This window comes from Lycium barbarum, chromosome 9 (genome assembly GCF_019175385.1).
Source record: "Lycium barbarum isolate Lr01 chromosome 9, ASM1917538v2, whole genome shotgun sequence".
Lineage (NCBI taxonomy): Eukaryota > Viridiplantae > Streptophyta > Magnoliopsida > Solanales > Solanaceae > Lycium > Lycium barbarum.
The window spans coordinates 80,947,536-80,957,521 of NC_083345.1; positions in this window are offsets into that span (position 1 = coordinate 80,947,536).

The following is a 9,986-nucleotide window of genomic DNA, read 5'->3' on the forward strand; positions in this document are numbered from 1 at the left end:
CTATATCATCTGTTGGGATTCGGTTTTGTTAGATGAAAATCTGTCATATGAGGAAGAGCCCGTTGCTATCTTAGACAGGGATGTTCGCAAGTTGAGGTCCAAGGAAATAGTTTCTGTGAAAGTTCAATGGAAGAATCGACCAGTGAAAGAAGCTACTTGGGAGATAGAGTCCGATATGCGTAGCAAATACCCTTAGCTTTTCGCCGAGTCAGGTAACTCCTCCCTAGTTTTCTCACCCTTATCCGTTCGGGGACGAACGGTGTTTTAATTGGTAGCTGGTGTAACGACCCTTCCGGTTGTTATGGGAAATTAGGACTCCATTGGGAATTCTAAGGCCGTGGGTGGATTCGTGGGGCGTATTTTTGTATGTATGCATGTTTAGGGTTGTGTTTTTGAGGCCTTGAATGAAATATGGGGTGATAGGGGAAAAACTGGTGAAAAGTCGAGCTCACTGCCCAAAATGGACCGCTGCAGCGGTGGGTGTGCCGTTGCGGAAGTACCGCTATAGCGGCGGATTAACCACTTCCAGCGGCCATCCATGTCCTTGGTAGCCGCTATGGCGGTACCGCTATAGCAGTGGTAAGACCGCTATATTCTATCTTTGCTTGATGATCCATTTCTCTTCCTTCCATTCGCCGTTTCATTCTTCTAACTTGGATTGCATTCACGGCTTTCCTATCCTTGGGAAATTTGTACAGATATGGTCTTGGAGTGGCAGTATCATCTAACTCAGCTCTAAGCCACTCGTAGTAACTTTCATCATGATTTGGATTGTTTGGATCCTTATCCAACTCATCTTCCCTTATCACATTCTTCCAATCTTTCTGGGCATCTTTTATTCTCTCGATGCGACCTTCTTCATAATCTCGCACAAACTCTCCCATATTACCTACACTTGAAATAACCTGTCTCATACTAAACTGTCTAAGAACTCTCAATAGTGCGTAGGGTCTGAATCCTCTAATGCCCATAAGTGGTAGATATGGCCGTCTACGGATCTTAACACAAATATTCTTGGAGTGAAAATCAAGTGCCCTCTACCTGATATGTTCTTCTCTCGATCTGAAAAAGATGTAAGCTTTTTTATCTTGAACCCCACAAGGTATAGCAGCGACTCCCAAGTCATCCTCTCTCAGGGCCGGATCTCGGCGGGTAGGTAAGTCGTTCCTATCCAGATGCTTAAGTATCCACCATTGGACTAAGAGGTTGCAACCTTGGAAGTAGTAATAATGGTCACGGCATTTTTCCAAAGATCGGTATATGTCCGATAGGATAATGGGGATGATGTCAAAATATTTGGTAAGCCCATTTGTTGTGACTCCCCTAAGAACAGCATGGGCAACAAAGACAACTCGGGTATTAATAGCCAGGGAGGCATTTTGTGGAAATACCATGGTTCCCAATAGGCAAGTGATAAAGGCTAGTGTTTGATTAGCTTTCCAGGATTGGGGTGAGGAAAACTCGAGGATGTGGTTCTTGTACCTCTGTTTGGATAAATACCTCCCATATAACTCTTTAAAGGCTATAGTGGGTCCCTATGCCCAATCGGCTTTGTTGCCAGCAAACATGTCTTTGATTTCTCTTTGGGGTAGGTTTGTGAGGGATAAGGATATTCTGAGCTAGTTTCTTTCGGATCTGTTGGCACTTCCTACACTTTTCAGGGCATCTCTAATCTCTTCTAAAGTGGGAGTCATCTCTATCTCCCCAAATCCGAACACCATTCTGTCATTGTCCCAATAACCGGTAATGATCTCTAGCAGTCCCGGATCCCCTGTCATATCCATCAACGAAGGTAGGCGCCCTATACAACACTCTATTTCTTTCTTCTGATCATTAGTCAAACCTTTCCACCCTATCACTAAACCTGGTGGTGGACCTACAACCATATCAAACTGCACATCATGAGACATCTGCAAGACAAAACACTGTTAGTTCCCCGTCCCCAGGAACAGTAATTTATTTCACACATAGCACAATAATGCTTCCAAATAGCAAATAGTGGGATGCAGTGTCTTCAGGTTTTACACCATTTGAACACAGGAAGGTGTCTTTCCTATCCGATTCAGGTAGGTCTGAGATACCCAAACCGGTCTATGCTCAGCATGCGCTATATCAGTAGAGATTTGGTTTCGCTCTACGCTAATTATTCTAGAGTGTTTTTCAAACGAATGAAACAGGTTACCCAAGCGGACAAGCTGGGGGTGGGCTCTCTAAAGCTGTGGGATGACTGCATGCCCACTCGACCTTAGAGACCTCCAAAGAATGTATTAAAGGTTTTTTTTTAGTGAAAGTATGACCGCAACTCATCCCTCGTCATCACCCTTAGAAAAAATGTAAATTAAATGCCAGGAGTGGCGAAGTATGCATGCATGAATGACACTTATATTTTGTGGAAATTTAAACACATAAACAATTTATATCACTTAAACAATTTAAATCACACAAACATATAAATAATTGGAGCCCTTATGGTTAGAACCTTAAATTATCCCCAGTGGAGTCGTCATCTGTAGCGTGTTCTATTTTTTCTGATTCGTATTTGCACTTGCCTCATTTAAAAGGAAAAGTATCCCGGGGAAGTACGGTTGTCAATTGTCTGGAGGCATAGGCTATAACCTTCCCGTGCTGCATCAACACGCAACCCAATCCGACATCGGAGGCATCACAATAAACAACATAGCCTTCGGACCCTTCTGGAAATGTCAGGACTGGGGCCGAAGTCAATCTATCCTTCAATTCCTGGAAACTGCGCTCACAGGCATCAGTCCATTAAAATTTTTCTGATTTCTTTGTTAACTTCGTCAATGGTGCTGAAATAGAAGAAAACCTTTCCACAAATCTTCTATAGTAACCTGCCAATCCCAGAAAGCTACGGACTTCTGTAGGCGCTGTAGGCCTTGGCCAAGTCTTCACGGCCTCGATCTTTTGAGTATCCATGCGAATACCATCAGCTAAGATAATATGGCCTAGAAAAGTCACAGAATTCATCCAAAATTCACATTTTGAAAACTTAGCATACAATTTACGAGTCTGAAGAATTCCAAGGATAGTACGTAGATGATCCATATGCTCTGCTTCTGACCGAGAGTATACCAAGATGTCATCGATAAACACAATCACAAATAGGTCTAGAAAAGACCTGAATACATTATTCATCAAATTCATAAACACTACTGGAGTGTTAGTCAACCCAAATGACAACACCCGAAATTCATAATGACCATATCTAGTTCTAAAAGTCGTTTTCGGAATGTCTTCCTCCTTGACTCTTACTTGGTGATATCCCGATCTCAGATCAATCTTTGAAAACCGCTTGGCACCTTGAAATTGATCAAACAAATCGTTGATTCTCAAAAGTGGATATTTATTCTTGATTGTCACCTTATTCAACTATTTATAATCAATGCACATTCGTAGGGAGCCATATTTCTTTCTTACAAACAAGATAGGTACTTCCCATCGTGATGAACTAGGACTAAAAATCCCTTCTCGAGCAAAGCTTTCAATTGTGCCTTCAGCTCTTTAAATTCTATAGGAGCCATTCTGCAAGGAGGTATAGATATAAGCTCGGTGTCCGGCAACACATCAATGGTAAAATCAATTTCCTGTTCCGGTGGAAGACTTGGAAGTTCGTCTGGAAATACATCCGGAAACTCATTTACTACCGGGACAGATTGAAAAGTCAGTGGCTATGCTTCGATGTCATGAACTCGGACTAGATGATAAATATAGCCTTCAGTGATCATCTTTCTTGCCTTAAGGTAGGAAATAAACCTACCTCTTAGGGATGCTGTGCTACCCTTCCATTCAAGCATTGGTTCTCCCGGAAATTGGAACCGAACTATTTTTGTTCTACAATCCACATTAGCATAACTAGAAGCCAACCAATCCATGCCCATAATCACATGAAAATCTAACATTTTCAGCTCAATCAAATCAGCTATAGTCTGACGATTACATACCACAATCACACACTTTCTATATACATGTCTAGCTATTACTGGGTCACCAACAGGAGTAGATACCTCGAAAGGTTTAATTAGCTCGGGTTTCACCCCAATACGGCCAGCAATATAAAGAGTGATATAAGACAATGTAGAACCCGGATCAATCAATGCATCAACATCATGAGAAAATATGGATAGTGTCACGACCCGACTAGGGGCCGTGACGGGTACCCGATACTTGTACCGAGCACCCCTTGGTTATCCTGCATAAAAAGTGCCATATTTTTTTCCACATTAACAATAGCAGTAATCTTTCTAATATCGTGTCACACCGGGGCGCGAACCATTCAGAATACAATACATTAAACTGTACATAACTGACTGTGTATATCTGTCTACGAGCCTCTAGACATAGTACATTTATACATAGAAAGGGCCGAGTACTGTCGCGCCCGAAAATACATACACAAAATAGTACCAATGATATGAGGCTCCGGAACGACTAGAGCGCTGTACAATGCTGCAGATAGAGCCCTAGAAACCCGGTCCGTATACCTGCTGACCTGCGCGGCATGAACGCAGCGTCCACAAGAAGGGACGTCAGTACGAATAATGTACCGAGTATGTAAGGCATGGAAAACAATGCAAGCAGTAACATAAAGTACGATCAATAATAATATCACGGAGCCATAGGGCGTATCACGAGGCAAGAACGTAACCTGTACATAAGAAGGCCCCTCTTTAGGACGGCTGTCATGTAGGCTTGTCTTTTCATCTTTGAAATGTTTCTTTTCATAGGCATAGGAATCAACATTTTTATATTACTTATTCTCGTGTACAGAAAATAGTACATTTCAGTATCGGTATCTTTTGCTCACATTTACAGACACCGAATACAATCGGCTCTCCCAACCCCCTCGGTGTCCCTTATTCATGTATATAGAAAACAGTACAATTCAGTAGACAGTATCTTTCATTTACATTTACAGACGCTGAATACAATCGGCTCTCCCAACCCCCTCCCCAACGATGACCCAACATATTACATCACATATGTATCACACAATATATATATATATATATATACAGACGCCGCGTACGGCTCATCCCATATCCCGCGTCCGGGCATCCCGCGTCCAGGATGGAATCCAGCTGATCAGGTGGTGATATCACAGTGGCCCTTCCCTTTTCCCCATATACACATATATATATTTACCCATCTTTTATACATATACCTATCTCATATACAATTACTTTATCTTATATATGTACATATCCATACACGTATACCCGTTTTATATACATATATCATATAGGCACACAAGAGAGCCAAGGAAAATCATATATCCATCGGAGTGACATAAGGTCGGTGATCTCCGATTACTTTACGGAATGCTAGTGATAGCTTTGTCTCACCTTGAAGGAACAAGTATTTTAAGGTGAGACTATCAACGGAGAGTAATGTTACAGTAACCAAAAATGAAATCGTAGGCATTTTAGATGACAGTCATAGGTTTTGGGAGTATTAGAAAATAAAGTTATAACTAGGAAATATAAATACGATTTAGAAATTAGTTTATCAATTTCATATAACATTAGATCCTTAGCTTAGAGATTTCGGACGTAGGATCATTCCGGTCGTACTTATCATAGCTACCTTCTCTTATCTGACATTACCGTTATCATTATCGTCATAGAAACACTCTCGTTGGAGTAGCCATAGTACTTATCACTTGGTGACGAAATCGGGATCAGAGGCCCCCTTTGGATTCACTTCAAGTACGTCAACCAAGGCTATAGAAAGATTCGAGAGTAACGGGCCCACCTCGGGCCGGATGAGGTAGCGTATACAATTTACCCATATTACGTGTCATAATGTTACTTGTATGAGTCTTAGGGTAATCGGGTCCCACTTAGGCAAGTTATAGGGGTCTAGAAGGTCTTTTCATCATTTTGCACACTTTTTACTTCAATTCAATTGAACGAAAAGTTGAAAACTTTAGGTGCGGATTCTGGGGATTAGGGTTGTCCCCGAGACTCATACCCGACTTCGTTTAGTTAAGACATGCCATAGAAAGAAAGGTGAAGCCTTACATACCTCTTTCCGCTCCTTTAGCTACTCCAAATTCGAGTCACAATCTGGTCAAAATCTGCGATTTGGTCATTTTTACCAAAACTCTCATTAGCATACTTAGAGTTAACACCTTAAGGAAACAATTTTTGCTACCGAAATTTCGGCAGCATTTCCTCTGTAAATATACCATCCTCGACATTCAATTTAGTCAAATTCTCATCAAACACAATCCGGGAATTCAAACCCGGCCAAACTATTATCATAGCTCAATAATCACACTAGTGATTCACACATTTAATTCAAGACACGTGATATCAATTTGCTACTTTCTTCAAAACTTTCCAACTTCAATAAACACGATAGCAACCTTGTAATATATATTTCCTCAACATCATACTAATACCATTACTTACTATCCATGCAAGAACATTGTCCTCCCATATACATAATCTCCCACTTACCAATACTTCACCAAGGTCACCAAACCTTTATTTGCGATATGGAATCTACGACACAACAACTACAACATCGAATATAACTTGCTCATTATTCTTCATTCTTCAACACATATACATTGCCATACATACAATATACACGGCTATGTACACATAATAAAATTAATATACCTCACGGCCATACACAACATCAATATTCTCCAACTCATTCAACTTTCATTTTCTACATATCATTTACAAACATAACAACCAAATACTAGTTAAAACAATTGAAGCATGGCTTCTACACATACATATAGGTACACGGCCACATATCATATTTCTCTCCTTCATGAATTTCATCCATTGTTTTGCATACTACAACACATATAAACCATGTATAACACATAAAACAAGGTTAGAATTTTACCTTTATCCTTCAACTTCTCACTTGCTTATCTCTTGGAAACTTATATGATTTTGAATCTTTCTTGCTCCAACAACAACTCTACCTTGATAAGCACCCTTTTCTTGGTAGGAAATGATTTTTGGAAAAAATTTATCAATTTTTCCTTGGAATTTCTACTATGGCCGAATGGCCTTGGGGTTTTTCCCTTCTTTCTTTTGTTCTTGCTTCTCCTTGAATTCTCTAGAAGTTAATAAGATAAAGATGACTAAGTCATCTTATTTATTGACCAAGTTGAATCCCTTATGGGCTTGGACCCTATATGGCCGGTTGGGCCCTTAATTTTTGTCCAAAAAGGACTTTCAAGCCCACTTATATTTTTGGCTAGTTTATGTAATTCATGAAATATTTTTCCAACTTCCAAATTTGCCCTTCGTCTCCCTCCATCTTTCCACGAGTCATATTGCGAATTTCCTTTTATGCCCTTGACCTTTCTCATTATTTTCACTTCTAAATTTTTATAAACAACTTGTACACCAAACAAAATCAAAATTATAATCTTGCTCTTAATCTCCCGCAATTACCTTAAATTATCCAAATGCAAAAAATGCGGGATATAACAGATAGTATACCTGTAACCACATCAGGGGAGAACTCAAGATCCTATCATCCGGCTAAAGCATAAGTACGGGGCTGGGACCTACCTGAACTGGATGCTACCCCCCTGCCTATACCACGGCCTGCTGAAGCCTGAGAAGTCCGCCCTACAGGGCGCATGGACAAAGAAGAGCCTGCTACTAATCCTGTAGGATGAGCCCCAACTCTACCACCCATGGAGGGGCAATCACGCATCATATGCCCAACTTGACCACAGGCATAGCAAGTATTTGAGCCTTGGTGACACGGACCCGAATGTAATCTCCTACACTGACTGCATCGTGGGACCGGTGGTATCCTCTGACTAGGATCTCCTCCAAACTGGGAACCTGAAATTCTCGAGCTCTGACCCTGTCCTGAATAAATGAGGCGATCAAATCTCCTACCCGCAAATCGAGGAGGTGCACTAGTCGCAGACTGGCCTGAATATCTGGAATATGGCTGCCTCTAACCCCCTCTATACTCGCTACTAGCACCAACAGATCTGACCCTCTTACTCTACCCTCTGTCAACATCACGCTCACCTCGATACGGTTACTGCTGCTCTTCTAAATTCTGGGCATAGGCCTGGATACGGGAGATGTCCATCCCCTCCTACAATGAAGTTGTCAAGCAATCTTTGAACAAATGTGGCCCTAAGCCACTCACAAATCGATATACTTTGTCTCCCATATCGGCTACCATAGTTGGAGCATACCGAGCCAATGAATTAAAATGGAGACTATACTCCCGAGCACTCATATTTCTTTACTTTAGATTCAAAAACCTGTCAGCTCAGGCCCTTCGAACCTCGAGTGGCAAATAGTGACGAAGGAAAGCATCTATGAATTCCTGCCAGATCGGGGGAGGAGCATTTTCCTTCCTCGAAGATATCCAGTTATTATACCATAGAACGGCCACATCCCGCAGTCTATAGGACGCTAACTCCACTAACTTAGTATCAGAAGCATATATAATCCTCAGCGTCCTTAACATCTCGTCTATAAAACCCTGCGGGTCTTCATCCGGCTTGGACCCGAAAAATTCTAGCGGGTTCGAACTCATAAAATCACGTGCTCTGGCACTAGTGGCTCTATCACCCGGACCTGCACTCTGCCGCTAGCCTGAGCAGCAACTAGCTGAGTCAATAGCTGAATAGCCTCGGTCATCTGCTAACCCGAAGCGCCCGGTGGAGGAACTGGAGGCACTGGAGCTGGAGTTAAGGCCCCTTTATGCTCCTCCGAAACAGGCGGAGTGTCAGAGGTATGAGATGGAGCCTCATTATGGGACTCACCCTCTTCTATATTTGCCGGTGGCTCCTGTTCAACCCGCCTTCCTGCCGCAGTTTTGCCCTTCTAGGTGGCTGTTGCTTTTCTCTTTACTGGCATCGCTGAAATCATAACATTCAATTAGGGAAAAGGAAATCTTATAACATAGCTCTACCGCACGATCTATAAAGAAGAAAGACGACCATTATTCCTAAATTCCCCGCAACCTCTTGTTTATAAGTGTGGCGCGCTTCACACCCATAAACAAGACGCTACTGGACACGGCTCATAGGGACACCGTAGGACGGAACTGCTCTGATACCATTTTTGTCACGACCCAACTAGGGGCCATAACGGGTACCCGGAGCTGATTACCGAGCACTACTTATTATGATGACTATCATACTCAACCTGGGCATATATAATTCTCAGTACAAACTTATCATGAAACAATCTCCAAACATCTCCCAAAACACATATAAGCATAAGCCCATAAGGCTACAAAAATGATGTACAAAATCTACAATGAAAGGGTCACATAGCATCTACAACCCACACGTATTCATCTACGAGCCTCTAACTGGAATACTGGAATCATAGTGACGGGACAAGACCCCGCCATGCCCCATATCTGTACCCAAAAGAATATACCAATGGGCTGCACCTCCGGATTAGTGGGGTGCTCTTGTGATCTGCTGAATAAGCTCCTAAGTGTCTGCACCTAATCTAGTAGGGTCGGACGGCTTTCTTTGCCCCAGCTTGGCGAATCGTCTCCCTGTCTAAATCGTCTCCATGTCTACCTGTGGGCATGAACACAGCGTTCATAAAAGAAAAGGACGTCAGTACGAACAATGTACTGAGTATGCAAGGCATATATGATAACATAACAAGGAAATATAGAAAGCACGGGAAGAACAGATAATTATAACTGCTTGCCTCTTACGGCGGAATCATACATCCTCACTTTTACCTTTAAAATATCTCACATATACATGCATAAACTGTCTGAATCAAATACATCATTAGCCCGCTTCCGGGGTAATCATGTCACGCCGCCCACTAGTGGTGTCTGCCTATGCCATATAGACATGGTGTAGTAAGCTGCCCGCCTTAGCGGTGCTGTCCGGCCATCTAGGCCCGGTGTAATCATCATAATATACCTAACATGAAGCATGTATAGGAGCTTAAGTAAAAATTGTAACTCTATCGGAGTGAGGTCGG